The 27,843-nt window shown below is 44.7% G+C and overlaps 1 protein-coding gene across 1 annotated transcript in view; it reads right to left on the bottom strand.

Annotated features, from left to right (window-relative positions):
- Positions 1-16,096, bottom strand: part of LOC309558792 (testis-expressed protein 2-like) — a 107,646-nt gene extending 91,550 nt beyond the window's left edge. The window contains exon 1 of the mRNA XM_082261849.1: positions 15,899-16,096. The gene's annotated coding sequence lies outside the window, so the exon portion shown is untranslated. The remainder of the gene's footprint in view (positions 1-15,898) is intronic.
- Positions 16,097-27,843: the final 11,747 nt, after the last annotated feature.

The raw sequence follows: 27,843 nt of genomic DNA, 5'->3' as shown, positions 1-27,843 counted from the left end.
TCTGAATGTGAAAGTGTCACAGACTATATCATACGCACAGAAACAGCGATTACAGCACTTAGAAATGCAGGAGAGACCCTCAGTGATGGACTATTAGTGGCTATGATTCTTAAAGGCCTGCCTGAATCATTCAAACCATTTGCAATCCACATAACACAAGGTAAAGAAGATATGACGTTTACTGACTTTAAAACTCAGTTAAGGATTTTTGAGGACACTGAAAAATATCACAGCAGCACAAGCACTGATAATGTAATGAAAATCAGCACCCCTGTTGTACCAACAAGGGAGAAAGACATCATTGTCTGCTACAGTTGTCATCAGAAAGGTCACAAAGCTAATACATGTCTATACAGAATGAATAAGAGGAAGACAAAGTGGTGTAATTATTGCAAGAGCTCCACTCACAGTGAGACATTGTGCAGACGAAAGGCACGAGACAATGTAAAGCAGGTAGTGGATGATACAGAACAAACATTTGCTTTTAAAATAAGCGAAGACCAGTTAAACATTCCCAAAACAAAAAGCCTGATGGTAGATACAGGAGCAACATCGCATATTGTCACAGACATCAAGAAATTTAAAAGATTTGACACCTCGTTTAAGCCAGAGAAACATTACATGGAGTTGGCAGATGGGAAAAGAACTTCCGGTGTAGCACTCAAGAGAGGTGACGCTGAGGTGTACCTAATGGACAGTAAGGGAAGACAAAGGAGGACATTGCTACAAAACGCATTGTTTATCCCCACATATCCACAAGACATTTTCTCTGTTGAAGCAGCAACAAGAAATGGGGCGTCTGTTGAATTCAGACAAGATGACAGTATTCTGATCCATAAGAATGGTACAAAATTTGTTATAAAGAAATACAACAGGCTTTACTATTTGAACACCTATAAGGAATGCGATGACAGTTGTTACGGTTGTTATGATATTCAGACATGGCATGAAATCCTAGGTCATTGTAATTACGATGATATCTTGAAACTACAGAATCTAGTAGATGGAATGAAGATCCAAGGTAAGGTTGATAAGTCCAACCTGAATTGTGAGATTTGTATCCAAGGGAAATTTGCTCAGAGTAGAAACAGGGAGCCTGACACCCGTGCAAAATACCCACTTGAACTAGTACACACAGATTTAACAGGTCCTATAGAGCCAGTTGCAAAGGACGGATTCAAATACGTCATAGGATTCACTGATGATTATTCTGGTGCAGTGTTTGTATACTTTCTGAAAAACAAGAGTGACACAGTTCTAGCCACAGAGAAGTTTATCGCTGATACTGCCCCCTATGGGATCATCAAGAGAATGAGGTCAGACAATGGTACCGAATTCACATCGAATGACTTCCAGTCACTACTCATAAAGAAGAGCATAAGACATGAGACTTCAGCACCTTATTCACCACATCAAAATGGAACAGCTGAAAGAAACTGGAGAACACTGATAGAGATGGCAAGATGTATGCTAATAGAGAGCAAAGTACCAAAAGAGTTATGGACATATGCAGTGATGACAGCAGCTATGATTCGAAATAGATGTTTTAACAATCGTTTGAAGCAAACGCCATACAACATACTGACAGGGAAGAAACCAGACTTATCAAAAATGAAGATTTTTGGGTCAGAATGTTTTGCATACAAACACGATAAGAAAAAGCTGGATCCAAAATGCACAAAAGGAATTTTTGTAGGATATGACAAAAATAGTCCTTCTTACCTAGTGTATTACCCTGAAACTGGCAAAGTCTTCAAGCACAGACTAGTAAAATTCGTTGAAAAGGATGTAATCGAGAAACAAACTCAGACTGAGCTGTTGGACAATAATGATGATTTCTATGAGGAAAGGAGTGTAATTCCTGTATCAGGTCCAATGACTAATGAGACCCCAGATTCTTTAGAGAAGATTGTAGAGGACAAAGATGAAGACCATGGTACAAGATACCCTACAAGAAATAGAAAAACTCCTCAGTATTTAAATGACTATGTACTAGAATCTGTTGGTGATGATCAGGTACTGATGAACATAGATTACTGCTATAGAGCACATGATGTACCTCAGACCTTCAGAGAAGCTATGGAAACACCCTAGTCACAAAGTTGGTTAAATGCAATGAAAGATGAGATGGAGTCACTAAAGGAGAATGATACCTTCAAATTGACCACATTACCAGAAGGCAAACATTCAGTGGGGGGTAGATGGGTGTATGCAATAAAAAGCAATGCAGATGGAACTGAAACGTACAAAGCCAGATTTGTGGCAAAAGGCTATAATCAAGTAAGGGGAACCGACTACATGGAAACTTTTTCTCCAACTGCGAATTTTACTTCATTACGCATTTTGATGCAAATGGCAGCACAATATGATTTAATCTTGCATCAAATGGATGTGAAGACAGCTTACTTACATGCCCCAATTGATTGTGATATATATATAGACCAACCAGACGGTTTTGAGATCAAAGATGACACAAATAAAAAGCTAGTTCTCAAACTAAAAAAAGTCACTGTATGGTCTTAAGCAATCGGGAAGAAACTGGAACAAGATGCAAACATATTGACATTAAATTCCATTTCCTTAGGTCTATTCTGAGTGAAGGCAAGATAGATCTTGAGTATTGTTCTACGGATAAAATGGTAGCTGATGTTATGACTAAACCAATAACAAAGTTTAAGCTTGATAGATTTGTGAGTTATATTTTTGGAGTATAGAGAGTAAAATGATGTAACTGTACTAAACTATTTTTCATAAGCAGTATAAGAGCAAGTGGGGGTGTTAAGATATATGACATTTTGTTTATATGCCCTTATACAGCTTATCCATTGATCTACAGTGATATGAATATGTTGTCTGTTTGTTAACCAGGAAGTGTTTAAATAAAGTTGCACTCACAAAAAAAAAAAAAAAAAGAGAAAAAAGAGGCAGCAGAGACTGCAGTGTGTGTTCCTGAGAAAACTAAAGCATGGTGCCTGTGTGAGTCTGTCCTCCATCAAAGATCTGCTATAATCCGGTTATCCTATCTCTTAAGTAAAAAAATGGCAACAATCTCCCTCTTCTACTTTACTCTCTCTCTTTTCTTCCCTTTCTCTCACTCTCTCCCACTCCCTGCCCTTTTCCCTATCTCCTTTCCCTTTCTCTCACTCTCCCCCCACTCCCTGCCCTTTTCTCTCTCTCCTTACCCTTTCTCTCACTCTTCCCCACTCCCTGCCCCTTTCTCTCTCTCCTCTCCCTTTTTCACGCTCTCTTCCCCCTGAACTTTTTTCTCTGTTTTCCCTTTTCATTCTCCCTCTTCCCTCTCTCTCTCTCTCTCTTCTTTTTCCTCCACTCACTCTCTTACCTCTGCCCTCTTTTCTTTCTTTCTTCTCTTATTTTTTTCTCCCCCTTCCCTTTTCTCTCTCTCTTCTTTTTTTTATTCTCTCCCTCTTCTACTTTACTCTCTCTCTTTTCTTCCCCTTCTCTCACTCTCCCCCCACTCCCTGCCCTTTTCTCTCTCTCCTTACCCTTTCTCTCACTCTCCCCCACTCCCTGCCCCTTTCTCTCACTCTCCCCCCCCTCCCTGCCCTTTTCTCTCTCTCATTTGCCTTGCTCTCACTCTCCCCCACTCCCAGCCCTTTCTTCTGTCCATTTACTCTTCATCTCTTCCTTCTATTTTCTCTCTCACTCCCCCCACTATATAAAAGGCCTATGGTTTGCAGAACAGCAAATCGTTCCAGTTTAAATTAGCATGCAGCATGGCTGTTACCCCTTCCACTGAGTGCCAGCAATGTGCATACCTCCCAACTTATTGAGATGGGAATGAGGGACACCAATTAGCAAAAGTATGTAGGCATAGGACACGCACCCCTTGCCACGCCCACTTAAAGGTAAATTATATATAAAAAAAAGGTTACTTAAACCCACAAGTGCTTTTCTTTTTTTACCACTATCATTCCTTTATACTGGCTTTTAACATTTACAAATGCAGCAATTAAGAAATTGGATGAAAGCACTGGGAAACACATTTTGAAAGATAAAAAGTGCATTTTATATACAACTATATAGATCAGTCCAAAATGAGAAACACATGAGTAGGAAAGAGGGGCAGAGGGACTTTGTTTCAAATCAGGGACAGTCCCTTAAAATCAGGGAGAGTTGGGAGCTATGACTGTGCTGCTTCCAATATTTGGCTGGTTTGGATCATACAGACCAGGCCACATACTCATATACTGTAATGTGCTCGTTTTCAGGATAGAAGCCAGCAGATAGGAGGAAAGATAATAAAGTGTGTCATGGTCAGATTTGTTGTGTCACATTGATTGTCAGGATGGTACAGATCTGCATGAGTGACATCTGCTCCCAGTATCCCAGGTCACATTGCTGGGTAACTAGATGATAGTCTTCCTGACAGGTGACCATCTGCCAGCAGGATTTAAACACACAGATCTACCCAGGGCTAGCCCAAGACATTGTGCTGCCTGGGTCCAAGAATGAAATGCCGCCCCTCCCCCACTCCATTATTTTATATAAATATAAAATTTAGAAGATTTTATATATACTGTTATCTTCTTCCATAACTCATCACCGGACCGGTCCACCCAACACCCACTGTCTGTCCTCAGTCCTCCTGTCACTCCTGTGTCTGCCACCGCCCTAGAAGATCCTACTTGCCCTGCGTGAGATGGAGCGCGCTGATATCTGACGTCCACCACAATCACGTAAGGGATTTTCCCCGGAGGAGACACTCTGCCTTCTCGTACTCATCAGTTTGCACTAGGCCGTATGAGATGGGGAAATATCACGCGTAACGTGCTGCAAAGTGATGACACACAAATTTACTGAAAGAAAAAATATTGGAAGTCAAGTGCTGCCTGGGTCCCATTGACCCAGCGGGACCCATGGTAGGGCTGGCCCTGGATCTACCCTATAATAGGGGAAACTGGGGTTGATTTGATTTTGAGGTCTGACAAACAAAAATATACTTTTAGCTTTATTAGATATTCAGATAAGTCAGGGGACTTTCTAGTTTGCAATAATATTAAAAATAATTCTTAGCAACATTTCTCATTAAAGGAAAATAGTGTATTCTGATGAGTGTAAATTGTGGGATTATTACCTTTAATATTTATTTGTGATGATTGCACTCTAATATGCCAGCCGTGGAGTCCAGAATGTGACATTTTACACACTTAGTTTTCCCCTGTGCACAGATTTTCCTGCTCTGGGAGGACAATCTAAGCCCCAGCAGACTGAGAACGATCGACACTGGGGAAGGTTAACTATGCAGTTACCTCTTTACACACCACACAGTAGCTGTCACAATGTGTTTTATAGGAAACATCCTCCGTTCACATTTGCTCTTGCAATTCTGTCCTTTTAAAAGAAATGTTTCCATTACTACCTGCCCTTTTCAGACAGGAATGTAGCAAGTTTACAATATGGTAGCTGCCTACAAAGGCATGGCAGAGTCAGGTCACCCTAAACTACACTACGGTCACCCTGACACTTAAAAGTATCCCTACAAAAACTGGATTATTGAATCTAACTATAGTGGTATATAGTACCCTAACTACACTGCATATCTCTTTCCTCACACTAAAAGAACAGCTCCATACAGCAGAAGATAATTGCAAAATGACACTGGAGCTTTACAAGCAGCAGGAGAAACACAAATGCTTCCACTCTCTTCCACAGCCTCTGTATTACAGTGCTAGAGGTTTGGCGGGGCTATGTTATATACTGGGGGGCGTATTCACTCCTGATTGGCCTCTGGACCCCGTAGTCACTCCAATCACATTCCTAGCAGACTCCTGCCCCCTCAATTAACTTTTACTGACGTTTCTGGGCCAATCACGGGCTTTTAAAGCCGAGTTCCTGTCCCATTGCATGTAGGGCAGTTCTGGTGCCGAATTCCGAACTTTTACCGCAAAAAGTTCGGAATTCGGCCGAATTTCGAACACCCAATGTTCGGGTCGAACCGATGGTCGACCCGAACCGTTCGATCATCCCTACCGACGAGCACTCTAAGTAGTTCATTGATGCTACCTGTCATTGTGTAACTGCCTACCATACGTAGCACAAGCAGACAGATACACTGACAGTCTGCAGGAGCCTTGCTGATCTGCTGATCACGGGTGCAATGCTTTTTTTTAACTTGTTTTTATTGAGTATACGTAGGCAAATTTTTTTTGTTTACAAAAGAAGACATTTTGAAGACGGGAAAAGAAATCCAAAATTTCACATCGGGTGCAATGCTTTGCATTTTTTTTAAGGTAAAGTGTTAAGGTAAAGGTAAGGTGTTTAAGTAAAGTTTGCCTAATCTTTTGTTTCCATGCAGAGCCTGATTCATTTATGAAGTAAGGCTGGGCATAGATGGTTACATTTTTTTGTTCAGCCAATAACCCGAACAAAAAAGAAAGTGCGGCTTCCCCCATCCACACAAATAAGGTGGATGGAGGAAACCCCCCCCCCCCCCTTCCCCGCAAGGACTTGTATTCTGACAGTGAGTTTCTTTGCTATCAGAATAGCCTGATCAGTGGCTGCAACAGATTGGCTGCAGCCGCTGGTCCATGAAAGTTTTCCAGTATGTCCGTTCGACAGAGGTTAATCCAACAATCAACTTCTGTCGAGCAGGGAGAGCCACACACAGATCGAAATCTGGCCTGTCCTTGCTGAATTTGGATCCATCTGTACCCAGTCTAAGACCAATCTGATATAGTAGGGTCACTGGCTCCCATATATAACCCTTAGCATTCCTCCATAGATTGGATGTTAAACAAGAATTTAGTTGGGAATGCACTCTTGCTTCCATGCAATTGCCTAATGGTTTAGCATCCAGAAGCTCCTCCAGCTATGCATTCATGATAGTGGTTGGGAACGTTAGAGGTTTCCTCCGGTGCACATGCATAGTAATTTTAGAGGAAACTCCAACTGAGAACACTCAAGGCTAGAGTGGCCCCTGAAGCTCCTCTCCTTCCCTCTGCTTTACTTTAGCTATCAAGCATCACTTCCAGGAATTGTGTTGAGATTCCATATAATCTCTGACTGCTGCCCACAGAGGGACGTACAGTACTTGGAGGGTTTGCAGTCATGTGACAGCCAATAAACACATTAAGAAACACATTTTTAAGAATGTTTCTAAAGATGGTGTTAGACAGTTGTTGAAGTGCTTTGACAATGCCTGTTGCCTTTCCATCTACTTTAATTCCAACTACTCTAGATACATCTACAGTTTATTTCCATATAAAAAGGTTTTTATAATCCAACAACCAACATATTATTGCGCAGAATGATATAACAGTTTATTAGAGATCAAATATGATATGGATATTATTTACTTCCACTTTAGGAGGTCAAATGTGTTCCATCAGCTTTCTAGACCTTGTAATCTAGGCTTGTTTGCTGTCTAATTGGCATTTCTCGTACATCAGTGTAATCTTATAAAGGTTACTCCATTATAATTACAAGTGGAGTTATGAAATATGAAGCAGAGCTGAGAACTTGAGATGTATGAAAGTTCAGTTTTAGTTCAAGACCAGACTCAATGATGTCAATTTCTCACTAGATGGTTTTTGACACGCTGTATAACATGGCTTCATTGGGAGTCTTTTGAAGACCTGGCTGAGGTTCTTTGACCTCCATTTCATCTTTTTCTGCTTTGTGCCAGTTTTGTCTTAAACTGGACTGTGTCCTGTCAAATGTTGCCTTCTCTGGCTGTCCAATCCAGCCATCAAATTTAAATTTGGCCATTTTTGTCATTGAATTGTGAATTTTGGAGAAATGAGTGCAGAACTATGTTTAATATAACCTTCCCCTTTCTACCAACAAATTTTGGGGCTGTTAGATTTCTTTATGGTTACAATAATATTCAGAGTATATATTCTTTTATTTTTTATTTTAATTTTGAAATGTTTTTAGTTATATTTTCCTTGATGTTTACATGCAGACCAAACTGACCTATCGTGACAATGACAAAAGTTGGGGAAAATTATAGCACTGTAAGGGGGTCCTAACCACAGCCACCTTTTATTGACAAATTATTTTTTCAACTAAGTTTATCATTAGTGGCTTAGCCATTTTAAAAATCCACAAAACTCCAAAAGTAATGTATGCACCAGTAGTCCTTTTGAAAACAATGGGAATCTGAACTATGCTCCAAAAAATGTGTTGTACAGATTAGCAAATTGTGCAGATTGTGCAGAATAGTTTAAGAGGCTCCTGGCAGCTGAGGAGCTGGCATCAAAAAAGTTCTACCAGGGACACTAAGATAAAAAGACTGAACCTGGTGACACTGCCAATGAAGCTAAAGGTACCCAGGCAGTCTTCAGTCTTTATCTCCCAGAAGCCTTTTGGCAATCTGAACTGCCAAAAATATCACTGAATTTCGAATTCCGCTTGGGATAGGACAAGGGCAGACTGGCAACTTTCAGCCCAGGGGGCAAGTACAAACCAGAGCCCCTTGGTGCAGCGACTTGGCCCCCCTCCCACTCTCCCTCTTCTTCTCCTGACCCCCATTCCAGGCTGAATCCCCGCTTCAGGTACTCTGCTCAATGGCTAAATAGGGTTCCCAACCTGTTCAGCAGGGGGCGGTTGGAGGGAGACAACTGGGACAGCTCAGTTGGGGCTGGCCAAGGGGAGGGGAGTCACCAGTGGGGCATGGAACCGGCCTCTGCTCAGGCAGTTTACACCATCTATGCTGTGGAGGGAGGCCTGCACTCTGTCCTTGTCTTCAACCCGCACTTCGTAGGTCAGTGGCGGGGACTTTTTACTTCTCTTTAGCAGGAATCCTTTAGGCATGTCTGTGGCAAAAGCGGTGCAGCCTTTTTAAAGGATATCAGAGCGGCCCAGGGGGCAATTGTCCCCCCTGTCTCCTGGCCCAGTCCTCCCCTGGGATAGGAGTACAACCGCTAAGATTGTGGTGAGGTGGTACAAAAAGAACCAAACAAACCAATCTCTAAAGTACTGTGAGATACAGCATTGCCTCCTTACAACAGATGGTATTTACACATCTTAATTTCCAGTCTCTGCGTCTAGGTTTGTGGGTGGAGTCCTGCAAGTGTAGCACCCTTTCCTACACAATGGTTACTATAAAAATGTAGTCATGCTGAGAGGTAGTCAGCCCAGACTAGTTTACTAGTTCACTTTGTTTTTCCTTAAACTCAATGGGGCTGTGGTTTCTCTCTGCTGCCAGTAGGTGTTTATGGTACCTCTGCCAATAGAGTGAGAAGCTGCAGTGATGCGGAGTTATAAATATTTGTTTCCCTTAGCCAACCAGTAGGAAATTTATTGCCCCTGCTGAAAGAGAGCATACATGGGAAGGGTGTGTGGAAGACTAGGTCAGGAGCCTAGGAGAAGTAGGCAGAAGTAGGCATTAGGCTGTCCACATTCGGGCATACTCCTGTGGCCAAAGATGTGCAATACTCATACCAGCCATGAGTGGGAGCTGGCCTTTCACTGGGTCAGCAGAGCTATGGACTGCCAGCTGGTTTCATGTACTATATGGTGGTAGGGAGGGTCCTGGCACACCAGAAATGCCTGGGTTTATCAATGGGACAAATACGGTAATTAAAAGCACCAGAGTTTCTTCTATGTGGGTGTTGGGATGGGAGGGGTGAGTGATACTAATTGTTGGAAAGCTACTGAGAATAATACTTTTACTTTTAGGATATGTTTTGGATATATGCATGATTTGATATGTGTTTTTTTTTTATTGGATCCATATCCGTGCCCTTATTGGTTATCTCTCGATTTATTTTTGATTACTTTGTCTTATTTTAATGACATATGCTGCATGATTGTCCTTTATCATGCAGCAATAAATAAATCAAATTTTTTTATCATCTCTTTTTGATTGGATTATTTGAGACAGCATTGACCTCAATTAAAGTCCCATCCCCCCCCCCTTTTCTTCTTGCATATAGTTTTAGGGATGGAGGTCTCTGCTGTGATGCTGCAGATCAAACTCCTATGTTACAGAGAATAATACTTTTACTAATCAAGATGTTGGGAACACATGGCTGAGCCCTTCTAGGTTTATTGGAACCAACAGGAATCCAGAAATGTCATTATACCCATATAGTCCTGCTAAGAAGAACCTTATATTATGCAAGCATTAAACACAACACCACCACCTAGTGGCAGAACTAGTAATCACAGTATAATATGTGAGAATGGCTGTTGCACCTATGTCTGTATAAACAGTATGCTAACAATAATAAATCTAAAAGGGCACACATTACAGATCATCTTACCTCCGGCCAAAAATATATTTTTCAGGGCCAATGAGGTAACATTGCCTGAACAGCTGGAAATGAATATACTGAAACTACTGAGAGTCTCTAGATCTACTGATCACATATGCTTTTGTATAAAGTCCCATCAGGCTTCTCTGTGCTATTATGCAAATATTGCTGCATGTATTCTACTCTTTAAATAACCCAAGGCATTTAGTCAGTGGCTGCAGTAAAGCAAATAACCTATGATGATTTACATACTAAATTGCAGAAGTCAATGCTTCATTGTGGTCTGTCTGCAATACTCCAACCAGAGGCGTAACTAGAACCTTCAGGGCCCCGATGCAAGAAACCATGAAGGGCCCCCCCAGACCCCTGGCCGGGGCCCTTCCCTTCAAGCCCGGGGCTCTTCCCACTAATCCTGGTGCTCTTTAATCTCATTGCATGGCCTTTTATTATGGTCCCACATCAGGATCCTTTCACAAGTTCTGCAGTGGGCCCCCTTCCTGCAATCTTGGGGCCTCCCCACAGTGGTGAAATGCCAGGGCCCGGTCGCAAGTGTGACCTTTGAGATCCTAGAAGTTCACCCACTGGTTTGCTACCGGGCCCCCTGGAGCATGGGGCCCGGTAGCGATTGCAACCCCTGTAGTTACGCCCCTGACTCCAACCTGTTTGGGTTGCTGATTATCTGTAGTTCCTTTTTTTCTCTGCCTATGTATACTGTATTTAATTGCTTGTTACTGCTGGGATATGTTTTTTTCTTTTTCTCCGTAAACATACTTACTGTAGGCAATCCCTTGAACCTGCTGGGATTTGTAGTTTTCCTCTTTCTCTCTCCCTCTCTACATGTATATACTGTAGGCAGCGGTCCCTTGTACATTCTGGGATTTGTAGTTCCCCTCTTTCACACTCTACATGTATATACTGTAGGCAGCCCTTTGTACCTGCTGGGACTTGTAGTTCCCCACTCTCTCTCTCTACATGTATATACTGTAGGCAATTCCTTGTAGCTGCTGGGATTTGTAGTTCCCCTCTTTCACACACTCTCTTTCTCTCTACATGTATATACTGTAGGCAGTCCCTTGTACCTGCTGGGATTTGTAGTTCCCCACTTTCACTCTCTCTCGCTACATGTATATACTATAGGCAATTCCTTGTACCTGCTGGGATTTGTAGTTCCCATCTTTCTCTCTCTACATGTATATACTGTAGGCACTTCCTTGTAGCTGCTGGGATTTGCAGTTCCCCTCTTTCACTCTCTCTCTCTCTCTACATGTATATACTGTAGGCAGTCCCTTGTACCTGCTGGGATTTGTAGTTCCCATCTTTCTCTCTCTACACATATATATATATATACTGTAGGCACTCCTTTGTACCTGCTGGGATTTGTAGTTCCCATCTTTCTCTCTCTACATGTATATACTGTAGGCAGTCCCTTGTACCTGCTGGGATTTGTAGTTCCCATCTTTCTCTCTCTACACATATATATATATATATACTGTAGGCACTCCTTTGTACCTGCTGGGATTTGTAGTTCCCCTCTTTCACTCTCTCTCTCTCTACATGTATATACTGTAGGCAGTCCCTTGTACCTGCTGGGATTTGTAGTTCCCATTTTCTCTCTCTACATATATATATATATATACTGTAGGCACTCCTTTGTACCTGCTGGGATTTGTAGTTCCCCTCTTTCACTCTCTCTCTCTCTCTACATGTATATACTGTAGGCAGTCCCTTGTACCTGCTGGGATTTGTAGTTCCCATTTTCTCTCTCTACATATATATATATATACTGTAGGCACTCCTTTGTACCTGCTGGGATTTGTAGTTCCCCTCTTTCACTCTCTCTCTCTCTACATGTATATACTGTAGGCAATTCCTTGTACCTGCTGGGATTTGTAGTTTCTCTCTTTCTCTCTCTACATATATATACAGCTGGGATTTGTAGTTCCCCTCTTTCTCTACACATATATATACTGTATTTAATCCCATGTCACTGCTGGAGTCTATAGTCTCCCTCTCTCCACTGTAGTCAATACCTTTCTACCTGCTCTAAAATAAGATCTAATCAACTTTGTGACATACCGGTCACCTTGTGCAATGCAGACAGAGGGGGCGCCAGAGCTGAGATTCTGATTGTGCCAGTCAGTGCCCAGACCTGGGGGCAGAGCAGGTAGCAGCTGCAGTGAAATGCATGTAAATGTGGGCACCTGCTCACTTGCCAGGCTGCAATGCACACACCGATCAGTGGATATAGATGTAATCAATGCCAGCTGATACAAGATTTATAATAAGGATTGTACCCAGAAAAGGCCAGAAATGATGTCAAATCTTTAAAACGGTTGTCTCTTGCTTGGCAGAGAAAATGAACATGTCCTGACGGCTGACGATTCTTGACGAAAAGTATATCTAAGCCACCAACTGGAAAACGCAATTGGTCATTTGAAGAGAACAGCAGCCCATACCAACCAATCAGAGGTCAACGTTTTTTTCATTCTATATCATTTCTCACAGGGGCCAGGGCTTTATTTTTCAGTGGGAACGTGGGGGAACGCAGGTCCGGCACCTGTTGTACTCGATGGGGTGCTTGGGTATGCTGGAGGGTCTATTGATTCTTGTTGCTGGGGTATCTATAGTCACAAGGGGGTGGGGGGATCATTTGTTGCTAGGGAAATCTATTGTTGCTGATTGGGTTTTATTTTTGCTGGGGGGATCTTATGTTGCTAGGGGGTCAATTGTTGAGGGGAGGGACCTACTGTTGAGGAAATAATCTAATGTTCCTGGTTGCAGGAGGGTCTATTGGTGCTGGCTCCAGGGGGATCTACTATATTGTTACATTGGGGGGTCTATTGTTGTTGGGGTGAGATTTTGTTGTGGGGGGGTTATTGCTGCTGGGGGGGTTCGGTTGTCCCTGGGGGGAAGACATTGTTCCTGTGGGGGAATCTATTGTTGCTGGGGGATCTATTATTGCTGGTTGCAGAGGATCAAGGAATTACTCGGAAGGGGGGGGGGGGGGAGTACCTGCCTGCATCTCTTCTCTGAAAAAAAAAAAAGCCCCTTTCCGTGTTAATCCACCTTAAACTAATATTTCAGCTCTGAGTGGATTAAATCACCCACTCGCTTTTCCTCTCCTGCAGCTGCCACTAGAAGAGGGTCTCACTCCCTCTGTCGTACTTTTCCTTACATAAAATGCAGCAGGAGAATTGGTTACCGGGACAAATAGGGTATGCTGGGAGGTCTATTGTTGCTGGTGGGGGATTTATTTTTGCTGGGGGGATCTTATGTTGCTAGGGGGTCAATTGTTGCTGGGAGAGACCTACTGTTGAGGAAAGGGTCTATTGTTGCTGGCTGCTGGAGGGTCTATTGATGCTGGCTACGGGGTTCTACTGTATTGTTACATTGAGGGTCTATTGCTATTGGGGTGATATTTTGTTGTGGGGGGAGGTCTATTGTTGCTGAGAGGGTCTGTTGCTTCTAGGGGGGATCTATTGTTTCTGTGGGGGAACTATTAATGCTGGCTGCAGGGAATCATGCTCAGATGTGGATAGGGGACAGGGACAAGAGGTGACTCGGAAGGGGGGAGTACCTGCAAAAAAAAAGCCCTTTTCCATGTTAATCCACCTTAAACTAATATTTTGACTCTGGGTGGGTTAGATCACCTGCTTTGTATTTCTCTCCTGTGGCTGCTGCTAGAAGAGGGTCTCACTCCTTCTGTTGTACTTTTCCTTACAGAAAATGCAGCAGAAGAATTGGTCACCGGGACAAATAGGGTATGCTGGGAGGTCTATTGTTTCTGGTGGGGTATTTATTTATTTTTGCTGGGGGGATCTTATGTTGCTAGGGGGTCAGATGTTGCTGGGAGGGACCAACTGTTGAGGAAAGGGTCTATTGTTGCTGGCTGCTGGAGGGTCTATTGATGCATTGCATTATATTGTTACATTGGGGGGTCTATTGTTGTTGGGGTGGTATTTTGTTGTGGGGGGGTATTGTTTCTGAGAGGGTCTGTTGTTGCTGGGGGGGATCTATTTCTCCTGTATTGCTCTATTGCTGGCTGCAAAGAATCGAACATGGAAGCCGATAGGGGACAGAGACAAGGGGTGACTCAGAAGGGGGGAGTACCTGTACATCTTCTCTGAGAAAAAAAGCCCCTTGCTATGTTAATCTATTGTTGCTGGGGGGGATCTATTGCTCCTGTGGGGGATTTTTTAGTTGCTGGGGAATCTATTATTGCTGGCTGCAGGGAATCATGCTTGGAGGTGGATAAGCGACAGAGACAAGGGGTGACTCGGAAGGGGGGAGTGCCTGCACCTCTTCTCTGAGAAAAAAAGCACATATGTTAATCTATTGTTGCTGGGGGATCTATTATTACTGGCTGCAGAGGATTGTGCTCGGAGGTCGACAGGGGACAGAGACAAAGGGTGACTCAGGAGGGGGGAGTACCTGCACCTCTTCTCTGAGAAAAAAAGCCCCTTTATATGTTAATTTATTGTTTCCGGGGGGGTGGGGGGGGATCTATTGCTCTGGTGGGAAATTGTTATTGCTGGGGATTCTATTATTGCTGGCTGCAGGGAATCATGCTTAGGGGTGGATAGGGGACAGAGATAAGGGGGTGACTCGGAAGGGGGGGGGGTACCTGCACCTCTTCTCTGAGAAAAAAAGCACCTTTCTATATTAATCTATTATTGCTGGGGGGATCTATTGCTCTTGTGGGGGATCTATCTATTGTTGCTGGGGGATCTATTATTACTGGCTGCAGAGGATCGTGCTTGGAGGTCGACAGGGGACAGAGACAAAGGGTGACTCAGAAGGGGGGAGTACCTGCACCTCTTCTCTGTGAAAAAAAGCCCCTTTCCATGTTAATTTGTTTATGGGGGGGGGGGGAATCTATTGCTCCTGTGGGGGATTTTTTGTTGCTGGGGAATCTATTAATGCTGGCTTCAGGGAATCATGCTTAGGGGTGGATAGGGGGCAGAGACAAGGGGGTGACCAGAAGGGGGGAGTACCTGCACCTCTTCAATGAGAAAAAAAGCCCCTTTCCATGTAAATTTATTGTTTATGGGGGGGGGGATCTATTGCTCCTGTGGGGGATTTTTTGTTGCTGGGGAATCTATTAATGCTGGCTGCAGGGAATCATGCTTAGGGGTGGATAGGAGACAGAGACAAGGGGGTGACTCAGAAGGGGGGGGGGGTACCTGCACCTCTTCAATGAGAAAAAAAAGCCCCTTTCCATGTTAATCCACCTTAAACTAATATTTCGGCTCTGGGTGGATTAAATCCCCCGCTTCCCTTCCCCTGCGGCTGCCACTAGACGAGGGTCTCACTCCTTCTGTTGTACTTTTCCTTACAGATAATGCAGAATTGGTCACCGGGACAAATAGAGAGGGTTACAGCCATAACCCCTACAGCAACAGAAATGGTTGCAGCAGGAGAAGTAAGACTCCATGGTGTGGGGGGAGGAGGGGGTGGGTGTAGGGAGAATAGTACATCTACTCAGCCCACCTACCCTCACCCACAACTGAAATATCATTTTTGGGTGGAATGATCCTTTAAATACGCCTGCATTGGAATGCGGTGCTATTACTATGGGGGGGGGGGGGGGATGCGCTGCTGCAGAGATATTAATAGATTTAGAACAACGTTTTAAAAAAAAAATATATATATATATATATATATGTGTGTGTGCTGACATACCTGCTGGTAAGGTCCCCTGTTGTGCGCTTTGCACGGCCCCTGGGTACGCTCAGGTGAAGCGAGCGCTGACGGGTCAGGATAAGCTTTGCATCTCTGCGTCGCTGGTCCAGCAGACGGGCAGCCCGAGTCAAGTGCTGTCACTGCAGGCATCCGCTGCGTGCCTGCGTGTGTGTGTGTGTGCGTGTGTGTGTGTGTGCGTGTGTGCGTGTGTGTGTGCGTGTGTGTGTGTTACTGGAGCAGCAACCAGCTCTCATCCGACACACGGAGGGGGCTGCGCGTCGACTGACTCCAACAAAACGCATCCAACTCCTTCAGGGGTGAAAAGCTGCCGGGAGAGAGAGAGAGACAGAATCTCAATCCCATTGGATGGGAGGGAGGATAGAAAACACTCTCTAATTACTCTGCAGATCTATCCTGTGCACTGCCTGCTCTGGGATCCCTGCGTCTGTCCTCTGTGTTGAAGGGATTCCGCACTCCAAAATAAAAGGGATGGGGGGTTGGAGGATGGAAAGGGGGGGGGGGGTTGTGTTCACGTCTTAACGTAATAAAAAAAAAAAAAAAAGAAACCTGCATAATGTATCGGCAACCTGATGTTTTCATTCTGTAGGGATTGCAGGATGGGGAATACAGGAGAACGGTGCAATGAGTTTACTGGACAGAGAGCTCCCTGCTGAGGATGGACGGTCCAGGTCTAGACTGTATTACATAGTTACATAGTAGGTGAGGTTGAATAAAGACAATAGTCCATCCAGTTCAACCTGTGTAGGTGTGTGTGGCTGTAATCATCTCACATACCCCTGAATGTTCTGATCCTTGAGATGTACATCCAAGAGTCTTTTGAAAGCCACCATACTTCCCGCAGAAACCACCTCTTGTGGTAGAGAATTCCACAATCTTGTAGCCCTAACAGTAAAGAACCCCCCACGTTGCCTGAGGTTAAAATGCTTCTCCTCTAATCGCATTGTATGCCCTCGAGTCCTCATGCAATCCCTTCGACTGAATAGCTGTTTTTCTATGCCGAGATCCCCATTGAGATATTTATAAATTGCTATCATGTCCCCCCTCAGGCGTCTCTTCTCCAGGTATTGGTTGGTTTAAAGCTGAACTCCAGGCAAATAGCTAAATAGACAGAAGGACAGAAGAAATACATCTATGGAAGATGCCTTACCTGCCAAAGGATTTGTAGTTTGGTCCTTCCAGTCCTCTGATTTACAAAGCTCTGCCACGCTGCATAGTCCTGTCTGGCAGGGCAGGGGGACCCGATCTTTCTCTGTTGCCTGTAAATGAACAGTGAAAAGAGAAGCAGCAAACTGATCAGTTCATTTCTTTTTTCTCCTGCTGTTTGTTTGTCCTTTTTTTTTTAGAACACAAGCAACTGTTTCTCCAGCCCTGACAGTTACACAGCTCTGCCATGAAGGGCAGGGAACCTGATTGTTCTCTGCAGCCTGTGAATGAATAGTGAAAGGAGAAGCAGCAAACTAACGAGTTCATCTTTCTGCTCTCCTCTGCTTTCTGTTTGTCCTTTTTTCGCACACAAGCAACTATTTATCCAGCCTTGACATTTTATACAGCTCTGCCATGAAGGGCAGGGAACCTGATTGTTCTCTCCAGCCTGTGAATCAACAGTGAAAAGAGAAGCAGCAAACTGATGAGTTCATTTCGTTTTTCTCCTGCTGTTTGTTTGTCCTTTTTTAGAACACAAGCAACTGTTTATCCAGCCCTGACAGTTACACAGCTCTGCCATGAAGGACAGGGAACCTGATTGTTCTCTGCAGCCTGTGAATGAACAGTGAAAGGAGAAGCAGCAAACTAATGAGTTCATCTTTCTGCTCTCCTCTGCTGTCTGTTTGTCCTTTTTTTTTAGCACACAAGCAACTATTTATCCAGCCGTGACATTTTATACAGCTCTGCCATGAAGGGCAGGGAACCTGATTGTTCTCTCCAGCCTGTGAATGAACAGCGAAAAGAGAAGCAGCAAACTGATGAGTTCATTTCTTTTTTCTCCTGCTGTTTGTTTGTCCTTTTTTAGCACACAAGCAACTGTTTATCCAGCCCTGACATTTACACAGCTCTGCCATGAAGGGCATGGAACCTGATTGTTCTCTGCAGCCTGTGAATGAACAGTGAAAGGAGAAGCAGCTAACGAATGAGTTCATCTTTCTGTTCTTTCCTGCTGTCTGTTTGTCCTTTTTTTAGCACACGAGCACTGTTTATCCAGCCCTGACATTTACGCAGCTCTGCCATGAAGGGCGGGGGACCTGATCTTTCTCTGCAGCCTGTGAATGAACAGTGAAAGGAGAAGCAGCAAACTAATGAGTTCATCTTTCTGCTCTTTCCTGCTGTCTGTTTGTTCTTTTTTAGCACACAAGCAACTGTTCATCCAGCCCCTACATATACACAGCTCTGCCATGCAGGGAAGCCCTGTCTGGCAGGGCAGAGGAACTGATCTTTCTCTGCAGCCAGTAAATGAACAGTGAAAGTAGAAGCAGCAGGCTGATGAGTCCATCTCTTTGCTCTTACCTTCTTATCACATGAACAACGGTTTATCCATCCCCTACATGTACACAGCTCTGCCATGCAGGGCAGCCCTGTCTGGCAGGGCAGAGGAACTGATCTTTCTGTGCAGTCTATGAATGAACAGTGATAGGAGAAGCAGCAAACTGACAAGTTAATCTCTTTGCTCCTTCCTCGTGTCTGAATGTCCTTTGTTATCACATGAGCAACTATTCATCCAGCCCTGAGAGATTTACATAGCTCTACCATGCAGGACAGCCCTATCTGGCAGGGCAGAAAAACTGATCTTTCTATGCACCCTGTGAATGAACAGTGAAAGGAGAAGCAGCAGACTGATGAGTGCATCTCTTTTTTGTCCTGCTGTCTGTATGTCCTTTGTTAGCACACAATCAACTGTTCATCCAGCCCCTACATATACACAGCTCTGCCATGCAGGGAAGCCCTGTCTGGCAGGGCAGAGGAACTGATCTTTCTCTGCAGCCATTGAATGAACATTGAAAGGAGAAGCAGCAGGCTGATGAGTCCATCTCTTTGCTCTTTCCTTCTGTCTTTATGTCCTTTGTCATCACATGAGCAACTATTCATCCAGCCCTGAGATATACACAACTATGCCATGCAGGGCAGCCCTGTCTGGCAGGGCAGAGGAACTGATCTTTCTCTGCAGCCAGTGAATGAACAGTGATAGGAGAAGCAGCAGACTGAAGAGTTCATCTCTTTGCTCTTTTCTCCTGTCTGTATGTCCTTTGTTATCTCATGAGCAACTGTTTATCCAGCCCTGACATTTACACAGCTCTGCCATGCAGGGCAGCCCTGTCTGGCAAGGCAGAGGACCTGATCTTTCTCTGCAGTCTATGAATGAACAGTGATATGAGAAGCAGCAGACTGATGAGTTCATGTCTCTGCTCTCTCCTGCTTTCTGAATGTCCTTTGTTATCACATAAGCAACTATTCATCCAGCCCTGAGATATACACAGCTCTGCCATGCAGGACAGCCCTGTCTGGCAGGGCAGAGGAACTGATCTTTCTGTGCAGTCTATGAATGAACAGTGATAGGAGAAGCAGCAGACTGAAGAGTTCATCTCTTTGCTCTTTCCTGCTTTCTGAATGTCCTTTGTTATCACATGAGCAACTATTCATCCCGTCCTGGGATTTACACAGCTCGGCTATACAGGACAGCCCTGTCTGGCAGGGCAGGGGACCTGATCTTTCTCTGCTGCAGTTAAATGACACAGATCGTGTCCCTTCCCCAGTCTGAGACTGGACAGTGAATGGAGAAGCAGCATAATAATGACTTAATTTTTCTGTCATTCTGCTCTCTACTCCTGTCTGCATGTCTCTTGTTAGCACACGAGTCCCTATCCATCCAGTCCAGGGATTTACACTGTCATGCCAAGCAGGGTAACCATTCACAGTGTCGTCCTGAGTCAGCTTGCTTTTCTTAGATTCTTCCAATTAAGTATACAAAGCAAAATGGCTGTTTAAAGCTATCTGGAACTAAAAGTGTTTTTTAATCACCTACCTCCATGGCAGCATCCACCTTTTTTTTTGCTCTCCTTTTTCTCCATCTGGTCACTTTGGGAGAAGTAACATACCCGAAACCTCTGGGAAGGGTGAGCATGTGAATCACTCCCTCTCTACTATGTGACAGCACTGGGTGCCTGGTGATTGACTCAGCACTTGTACATGGGGATAAAGTCAGGGTCCCAGAAAGTATAGAAGCCAGGCCGATAGCATTTTATTAACCACTTGCCGACCAGTCACGTTGACTGTACTGCAGCAAAGTGGCTCGTTCCCGTCCAGCGACGTAGACCTACGTCGCTGGACTCCTCCCCTTGTGGGCGGCGTGCGCGCGCCGCCGGAGGCTCGCTCCTGCTGTATTCAGTTACAGAGGGAGTCGGGCCAGGGGAGGAGCGGCCGTGATCACCGCTGCTCTTCCCCGATCGTCGGGGAATTGAGTCTGGAGATCCACCCGCTTGTGTAAACAAAGCGGGCGGATCTCTGAAGTGACAGGCAGGGTCAGATTGCAGGGTTCAGCATAGCTGAACATGCGATCTGTCCTTGTGTCACTCAGTCACCTCCCCCCACACACGTCAGTAAGCACCAGGCATACATTAACCCCTCCCTCTCCAATAAAAAATTAACCCCTTCCCTGCCAGTGTCATTTTTACAGTAACAGTGCATATGTATAGCACTGATTACTGTAGAAATGTCACTGGTACCCCCAAAAGTGTCAAAAATGTCAGTCAAGGGTCCGATCTGTCCACTGCAATGTTGCAGTCCCGCAAAAAAAAAAAAACGCAGATCGCTGCCATTACTCGTTAAAAAAACACCAAAAATTACAAAAATCTTTCCCTTAGTTAGTAAACGCAATAACTTTTGCGCAAACCAATCAAAATACGCTTATTGTGATTTTTTTTACCAAACATAGGTAGCAGAAAACAAATTGAGCAAAAGTTTAAAAAAATTTTGATTTTTACATTTTTTTGGGGGGGAATTTGATATAAAAAAATGTGAAAAATATTGTTATTTTTTCAAAATTTACTCTTTTTTTTGTTTATAGCTCAAAAAGTAAAAATCGCACAGGTGATCAAATACCACCAAAAGAAAGCTCTGTTTGTGGGAAAAAAGGACGTAAATTTCGTTTGGGTACGGCGTTGCATGACCGCGCAATTGTCAGTTAAAGTCGCATAGTGCCGAATCGCAAAAAGTGGCCTGGACATAAGACAGCAAAATCCTCCGGTGGTAAAGTGGTTAAGATCATCAATGGCAGTCTATCCTACTAGCCAATATATTGCTCTCCCTAAAGTCATTACTGCAACATCCAGTAACTCAAAGAATTGGTTTCCCCATCCTGTCCTTTCTCTGTTCTCTCAGCTTAGTACATTTCATTATGCAAACATGAAATTAGCAAAGGCCAGCACACAATGAATGTGACATATTCCCTATGTTTATGTCTTGGTGTTTGGCTCACATTTGGCACACTTGTAGCAGCGAACGTTCCCAATTTAATTTAGGTTTCACTAGGCCAACATGGATCAATAGGGATATGGGCAATTTCTCAAAAGAGCAAACTGTTACATGGGATTGTATTGCATTCCTAGACATGTTTGCCTTATATCGGTTCTCTTGCTTTGACGGTAAAGTCTCTCTCCTGTATCAGCACTGTGCCTGACATGCTTGGAGCTAGGCCAGGGGATTACCAGTAGTGTGTCCCCCTGATTAATGCTGCATTGCACTGCACGGGGCATAAATCTTATTTGGTCCAGCAATTAAAAAAAGCCAGGGGGGAGCTGTCAGATCAGGAGAAGAGTCTTCCATGCCTGGGGGTGGATGATTGCCTTCATCTCCTGGGATGACGGATGTGACCTGTTAGTGACACCTTCATGAGTGGCTTGACAGATCCTGCATCCTGGTTATAAAAGTCACCCTGTCACTATGGAATGAAACAAAACTAAAGGCAGCCTTTAAAACCGGATATTGTAGGCTTACCCTTCTGGGTGTGACCCAAGACCTGCTCCCCCACTGCGTGCTGTGGTTCCTCCCAACAGCTGTACATCCTGTATTGAAGTAGGAGCTGGTGGGAGGAACCACTGGGGGGAGCAGGTCTTTTACACAACCCATCTAGGAAAGGATGAGGTACCCAGACTCTGAACAGGAACGCCACAGGTCACCCGGCGATACATTGCGAGGTTCCTGTGGATGAGCATGGTCCTGCAAACTTGTAATAGACCAATATTGTTTTTGTCGTAATTTTCGGACATTTAAAAAAAAATGTTTTTTATTTTTTATTTGTCACAGGTACTGTTGTGGAGGGATCTGGGGGTCTAAAAGAACCCAAACCCCTCCTCTGCCATTAAAAACATTCAAAACAGCCAAGTGGTTTTTACATGGAGACCCAATCACAGCCGAATGCAGCTTTGATCGGGTCTTCTCTTCGGTGGCCATGAAGGTAGGCTGCACGGGTCTCCCGGTGGGACGGGAGACCAGGTCGAGCCGTGGAAGGCGGCGGGAGGTCCCCTCCCGCTCCTTGTAATGACAGCTGAGCAGCTTCTCAGCCACATGGGTTGTCATTACAACACAGCCGACCGTCGGCTATGGACGCCGGTACCGGGGTGATGCCTCTAGCTGCAGGCATCACTCCGGTACAGCACTTTCTTGGAATATCGGCAATATCGGTAACCTCAGGGGCCGATTCCGATATATTAGGGAAAGTGCATATCGGCCCCCGATATTTTGGCCTTGCCGATAATCGGTCGATCCCTACTGCAAACTGCTTCCTGGATTTTCTCCATTACTCATCCTTGGAGGAAGCTTGCAGGATTTTGCACATGTGCGCAAACATTGTGGGGTTTCTGCCAGTTTAACTGCACACACAGGTGGTGTGGTGCATGCACAGACACACCGTTGGGATCTTTCAAGTCCCATAGACCTGGTAAAGATCCCCGTAGCATGTCTGCATGTGCAACAGATCTGCATTCAAGATGGCAGTGCTCGAGAGGAGCAGTGTAGGGAGAACATTCCTTACAAACACAACAACGCTGGACTCCATGGACTAGTGAGTATATTTTTTCTTACTTTAATATAGGGACAAGTTTTAGGATTTAAAAATTCTATTTTTAAAGGGTAGGGTAGAGTTAATTTTTAATGAGTAAGCACTGCATCACCATCTCCAGTGGGATAAGAGTCAACCTTACTATCTCTGTAATGGCCCATTGTGCGAGCCTAGCCACCAGCAACAAATTTAATGAGTCATTCAACCCAAAACTGATATTTTAGTGTTTGGTCTGCACTGAAGAGGTAGACCACCTCACACTATTGCTTAGTACTGGGTTCTCAGGTCTGCACACCTGCTGTGTCCATTGTGAGGGGTTCCCACTCTCCCTGATGAAGTTTTTTAAATGTATTTTATATTCTGGAGAATGCAACAATGGGAGCTGGAAGGTGGGTGAGATCAACCCAACCTCCCAGGTAGACAGGAACAGAGATGGGAATTGGCAGGGAGATGTCACTGTTGGAGCATCCAAGACATACAGATATGTGAAAATAAGTACACCCCATGGAAATTGTTCTCTTTTTGAACAGGCAAACATTAGATCTTAATTTCAACAGTGCCCACTGATAAAGGTGATATACTTGAATAAAAACACACAAAAAAATGGGTTTAAAATTATGTGTTCAATAAAAATGGCAGTAGCCGTAATGGTGTGCTGTGGAAAACATAATTACAACCTTGAACTCAGAAGCTAGTATTGCCCCCATAGTTGTAATGACTTTGTAGCACAATTCCCAGCAGTTTTGCTGGATTTGGGTCCCCCTGGGTTGCCGCTAGCAACAACAGCACATTTAAGCATGTTCTCCAAGTGTGAACACTGAGACAATGACCAGCCCAGTATCTTTGGGTTTTTTTGTATTTATTTGGTGATAGTGTAGCGGTCAGAGGAGTAGGGGACTGCAATGCAGAATTCAAGTACAGTACAGCAGACAATGAGGCTGAAGCAGATACCGGCTTTATTAACCAACAGAGTATAATGGCCGGAGAATGATGTTAACAGTAATAACAGATTACATAGGTTTACGGCAAAGTTAACTGCAACGTGATACATAAAATGGCGCTCCCGCCAACGCACACACAGAAATACAGGCTACTCTGCTATATGATCCTATCTGATTCCCGCTAACCGGGACACGTTGCTGCAACACTCTGTCTACAGAAACCTGCTCTATGCCCTGCCACAGGTTAGCACCGGTGCACGCTCACAGTTCTGTAGGTACAGCTGCTTTATCTCAGTCTCTGTGATGGTGGATGCAGTAAGGTCTCTGGATCTGTCCCTTGCTGTCTGTAGCTGCAGTCTCTTATGCACTGGTCTGGGTTTCTTTGCAGGTTGTTTATCTTGTTCTGTCACTTGGAGATCACTGCAGTCTGGCCCCTTGCTCTGTAACTTGCTTGAGGTGCTCTGGGATGTTCTCTCCTCTCTTTCTCTGGTTCTCAGCTGCAGTCCGTAGTACCACAGTTCAGCTCTGTCTCCGCTGGCAAGATCCTGTTGCTCTGTCCCTGGATTATACAGTCTATATCCCCTCTCAAGGCCACAGCATGCAGTCCCTTTCCTCAGCTCAGCACAGCCATAGTGAGACGAACACCACACCGTCCCAGGAACTTCCTGCTCCCCCCTCCTTTCCAGAAAGATCCCTTCACTTAAAGCAACAACAACAACTGTGGCTTATTCTCATTAACAACAACAGTGACATCTTGTGGCTGAAAGATGCATGACTGTGGGAATTTCTCAATAGAAGTACAGTGTAATGGAGTTTAGTCATTCAAGGGGCTGACCCCCTACAATAGGAGAAGGGATGAGTGGGATACTCCTGGAACTAAACTGGGCACATTTGGCGGAGACACTTGAATATCGCTGTTTAACGCTGACTTTACGCTGGCTGAATGCCTATCAACGCTGACTTGACGCTGGTTAACGCTGACCAGATGCCTGTTAACACTGAATTGACTTGGGACTTCTTCCTGACTAAAGAAGTCCTCTTCTAGCTCCCCTAAGCACTCCTGCTGAGGTAGCCACTTGAATACACTGCTGCACTGCTGAACACTTCAGGGTCCGCACCGGCGCCCCCTTTCTCCCTCTCTAATCTTCAGGGCTTAGATACTGGCACCCCCTTTCTAAGCCACCACTACTGGCTAGCTGGCTCCTAGATCCCTTTCACCTTCTGGAGTGGCCCCTCAGGCAGACCCCTGGGCAGTTTTGAGTACTCACAACACTGTTTTTCCAGGAAACTTCTGCCCAGCAGCTCCACTCGGTCCACAGCACTCTGGATCCTTCCTGCAGCCCAGCTCAGTCTCCGGTCCTCTAGGCCAACCGCCCAGGACACCCTTGCTTGCTCTGACAGGAGGAGAGACAGCCGTCAGCCTCCTCCTGGGACTCTGCTTCCCACCAAATACACTCTGTCACATGCTCCCCTCAGACTTATATCCGATCCCAGGGTGCATTGTGGCAAACTCTGCCCACTGAGACAGCTATAAGCCCTGGTGTGCTATTGGCCAGGTTTCCTCCAGTGTCTAATAAGAGCCCTCATTGGATACAGTGGGGAGACACCCCAGACTCAACAGACCACACCTGGAAACATATGACAGCCTAACTGAATGATCAGGCCCCCCTGATAAGCAGACAGGGCCAATATATACTTTTCCTAGCACCTTCCTAGGAGTGTGCTACATCTTCTTGTAGGCATTTCAATATTGCCCACCAGTTTGACCCTCCTTTTCTTTTTTTAGCTGTTTCTTGATAGATTTGCTAGTATCTATTGAATTGTTATTCTGTTGAGATCCATTTCCAGTTCAGGTTAAAATTGTGGCCTCACATTCTACCTAAGCACTTGTGACAGGAAGTCAGGTAAATCTGGGAATGTAGTCACTGAGAGGAGACACATTCCCACCTGCTTTGAAAGTTCACTGATACTATAGGGTGTTGGCTGCAGAGAGAGCCAGCAGGAAGTTGAAAACCATTCAGCTGTTCAGAATGAGGAGATCAAGGCCTCTATAATTTGTCCAGAGAAAATCTATTGAGTGCTGCCTCCTGTCGCTGTGTGAGCTGGGAAGAGGAGGACAGACATACGTGTACCTCCCGACGCCGTGTGGGCATGGGAGAAGGACTGCTGCCGCCTGTCGCCGTGTGGGCTGGGAGAGGGGGACAGTCGGATGTGTGCCTCCCGACAAGCTGGTGAGCATGGGAGAAGACCCCCTAAGCGATGTGAAGCTAAGGAGGGTAACCACGAGTGAAGACGTCTCAAAGGTGAGAAGACAAAGTGTTCCATGTGAAGAGTGTGAAGAGAAGTGTTCCATGTGAAGAGTGTGAAGAGTAAAGGGACCTGTTAAATGAACTATGTTCAATGTGAAGAATCTGAAGAGTAAAGGATCCTGTTATAAATGAACATGTGCTGTGTGAAAGAAAACAAAGGGACATGTTCAATGGACAATGTTTGTGCTGTGTGAAAAGCAAACAAATGGACATTTGAGTGTCTGCTGTAGGATCAGCAGTGTCGGCCCAACAGTAGGTTGGAAAGACTTCTTAGGTAGGTTCCAGCTGTGAGAAGGTAGCCGCCCACCGAGGCAAGGATTTATTTTGTCTTTTATTTTATTTTGGCTGTTTTGATGCTTGCAATTGTGTTAAGTAAATTGCATGAATAAATCAGTCTTGTTTTCAACCTCTAATCGGCTATCTCTCTGTGAAAACGCACCCCCAAAGGGGTCACCCATACGCCTACCACCGAGCTAATCCCTCACATATGGTGGAGGTATGCAGTGGGCATAAGCAGAGATCCCTGCAAGGAAGTGCAAATGTTTGATGAACTTTGTCTGGTGCATGAGATTGCACAATCTATGTGTGCAGGAGAGAAGATCCTGACAGAAAAAAAAAAAAAAAAAAAGTGTTTTAAAGAGACAGGGGTCTCAAAATTTTTTGATGAACTTTGTTGTGTCTGGTGCAAGTGACTGCACAAACTGTGTGCGCAGGAAAAGAGATCCTGCAAGAGAGAGAAAAACTACATGTGTTGAAGAGACAGTGGTCTGAAAATTGTTTGCTGGACTGTGAAAAATTTGTTTGTGGAGTTATTGAAGATGGGGCGGTCCAAACGCCTGAAAAATGCAAAGATAGATGAAATGAGAGACCGGATTCTATGGATGGAGGGGATGTTGCCGTCTGAACCAGCCCCATCCATGCCTAAAGAGAGTCTACTAAAGAGGAAGGTTGTTGTCCCTAGCAACACTGATGAAACTGCTATGGAGACGCAGTGTGCTCAGATGAAAAGTAAACTCAAAATGGAGGAGATGTTGAAACATCTGATTATATCAAATGCAGCTCAACAGCAGGCAAATGCGGATTTTCAGCAGAGCTTTGCAGCTCAACAAAAGGCTCATCAAGAGAGCATGGCAGGCTGGAAACAGAGACGCCAGCAGCCAATGGAGGCCATCGGTTTGGAGGAAACCGAGTATGTGTGCAGGGCTGAGTTGGATGCCTTGCAACGGAAAATGGAAGAAAAGGAACAAGCCTTGGAATTGCTTAAAATGGAGCATAGAAACTTGCAGGAAATGAATGAACTACTCAAGTCTCATGTGTCACAGTGGGAAGAATCCACTGCTCTTCTTTTGGTCGAGTTGCAAAAACGCAGAGAGACTATAATGGAGAAAGATACCATCCTCATGGAAAAGGAAAGTGAAATTCAGACTTTGCAGAAGCAAAGTATGGCTGATATGTTGGAGTTGCGTAATCAGCTGGAAAAAAGTCTTCAGTGTTTGGAAGTTACAAAAATAGACCTGCAGGAGTCGCAGGAACAGAATGTCGCTCTGAAAACGACATTGTCTCTCAGCGACAACGAGAAAAGTGAAAGAGAGGCTAAATTACTGAGTACTGTGTATGAGCTCACC

Source organism: Pelophylax lessonae (genome assembly GCF_965119305.1).
Source record: "Pelophylax lessonae genome assembly, chromosome: 6".
Classification (NCBI taxonomy): domain Eukaryota; kingdom Metazoa; phylum Chordata; class Amphibia; order Anura; family Ranidae; genus Pelophylax; species Pelophylax lessonae.
This window is presented reverse-complemented; position numbering and strand designations above follow the sequence as displayed.